Raw genomic sequence first — 2,357 nt, 5'->3', positions numbered from 1 at the left:
ATCGAACTCACGACTGCCTGCTTGCAAGGCAGGCGCTTATGCCATTGAGCTAAATCCCCAGCCCCTAGATGATGTATCTTATGGCTTGGCAAAAAGTTTATCTGTACTTTGCTCATATCCAGAGAATTTCATTGAGACTAAGATTAAAGGCAGTGGGCTAATTAATCTGGCAGAAAAAATTTCAAGGCAGCCAAATGTTCAGGCTGTGGCATGGCTATTACTGGGGGCTTTTAACCATATTTATATTGTGAATTAAAATCAAATAACCCAGCAGTATGATTTAAAACATTGTGAGTTTGGCCAGAAAGGTAGCTCCAGTAAATCTGTGGACCTTAAAGATAGAACTGAGATCTCTATTGCTGAGAAGGAACAGAATAGAAAAGATGGCCTGAAGGCATCGCAAAAAGCAGCAAGTCTTTGCAGTTTCCAAACTGAAAAGTGGAAGACTTTGCTTTGAGCGAAAGCCACAGAGCATCATATTCCAGAATGGCAGTGGCATAAGAAATTTATTCCTCAGAATTGTATTCAGAGTGCCAGTGATCCAGGCACTCAACTCCTACAGCCAAGAAGAGGAAAATCCAGTGCAAACTCGATCACTAGCTCTGCATGATGTGGTAGAAGCTAAGGGAACCAGGTTTGCTAAAGTAATTGTGGTGATAGGACTGTATTAGCCTCAGAAACTACTGGGGTAGTTCGTTCTATGCTCATATAGTAAAAAAAGAAGAAGAAGAAGAAGAAGAAGAAGAAGAAGGAGAAGGAGAAGGAGAAGGAGAAGGAGAAGGAGAAGGAGAAGGAGAAGGAGAAGAAGAAGAAGAAGAAGAAGAAGAAGAAGAAGAAGAAGAAGAAGAAGAAGAAGAAGAAAATCTGGCTGCTCCTCCCACTGGTAGCAGACCTTGGCATCATCCACGTGGTACTGGTTTTAGGTGCATACAGAATGCAAGACTTCCGAGGTTACAAAGCTTCCACCCCAATTTCAGAAGGCCTGGGAGGCCAGGCAGTGGGCCGCTGAGAGGGCAGTGTGTGAAGCTGTGAGCATAAAGCCAAAGGTGCAGTTGAGGGGCTGGGGATTTAGCTCAGCGGCATAAGCGTCTGCCTGGCAAGCGCTAGGTTGTAAGTTCTATTCCGGGTACCAAAAAAAAAAAAAAAAAAGAAAGAAAGAAAGAAACGCAAAGGTGCAATTGGGGTCTCAGAAGTTTGGAAAAGCCAGTAACGTGGATTGTCTAACAAAAGGTGCAAGAAGGGAGCAAACCAGGCCTAAGAGAGAAGCCGTGGGAGCTACAACCACCAGAAGTGCCCTAGGGGTGGCACTTTTTAGGCTTTTGCCTAAAAAGATGTGCATGAGTCTTTGGGAGACCAAGGACAAAAATGCTATGTTTCTAATGAATATAATGTGGATAGACTTAATGCTGGTTCTTAAGGGTTGTTAAACCTGTGTTATAATGTTCAAGTTGTGAAATGTTAAGAATAAGCATGTCTTAAACCGGGCGTGGTGGCTCATGCCTATAATCCCAGCACTCGGGAGGCTGAGGCAGCAGGATCTTGTGAGTTCAAGACCAGCTGGGCTACAAAGTGAGCTCAAGGAACTGGAGACTCTGTTTCAAAAATACCAAAAAAAAAAAAAGAATAAGCATGTCTTGTATTTGGAAACAGGTTTAAAGAAATATGTCTGGTTGTCAGTTTGACAAGGAATAGATTGTTATGGTTGAAACAATGTGTCAAATTGAGAAGTTTAGAAATTGAATTAAGTGGGTCAGCAGGGGGCCAGAGTCCTTACTTTGTAACGTCCTTAGCTTCTACAAGAGGAAGGCATAGGGATGGTGTGAATGCCACACCCACCCAAAGGGAGGCGGAGAGAAGGCTGCTTACAATATAGGAGAGGAGAAAAGGCTTGATTTCTGGCTGTTTTTGCTGGCTGCTACCTTGAAGTGTTGCCCCTGTGCCATGCCACCCTACCTTGGAACCAGGTCATTGTGGACTGAAACCTCCACAAATGGTGAGCTAAATAAATCTTTCCTTCCTTCATTTGGGTGTTGAGTATTTTGTTCCAGCAACAAAAGTAACCAAGACATTTCTCAACTTTAAATTTTAAATGGAGCTTTAGAGATGAGGAATTCACAATTTCTAAACATTTAAAGAAGTTGTATCAACCTTTCTCAAAGTCCTCCAAAAACTAAAAGAGGGTAGAATAGTCCCAGACTTCCTTTGTGAGGCCAGTGTTATGTCAATACCAAAGGCAGACAAGAAAAGAAAATTACAGGCCAATATCCCTGAGGAAAATAGATACAAAAGTCCTCAATAAAATATCGGCAAACTGAGTTCCATAGCACATTAATAGGTTCATTCACCATGATCAAGTG

The 2,357-nt window shown here is 42.4% G+C and overlaps 1 non-coding gene across 1 annotated transcript; it reads left to right on the top strand.

The window, feature by feature from the left end:
* The first annotated feature begins 581 nt into the window (after positions 1-581).
* Positions 582-714, top strand: LOC111757337 (small nucleolar RNA SNORA66). The gene has a single exon (XR_002791708.1). It is a non-coding gene; the product is annotated as a small nucleolar RNA SNORA66 (small nucleolar RNA).
* The last annotated feature ends 1,643 nt before the right edge of the window (positions 715-2,357 follow it).

Source organism: Cavia porcellus, unplaced genomic scaffold (genome assembly GCF_034190915.1).
Source record: "Cavia porcellus strain 051 isolate PalLab524CR breed Dunkin Hartley unplaced genomic scaffold, mCavPor4.1 scaffold_30, whole genome shotgun sequence".
In the NCBI taxonomy this organism is placed as follows: domain Eukaryota; kingdom Metazoa; phylum Chordata; class Mammalia; order Rodentia; family Caviidae; genus Cavia; species Cavia porcellus.
This window is presented reverse-complemented; position numbering and strand designations above follow the sequence as displayed.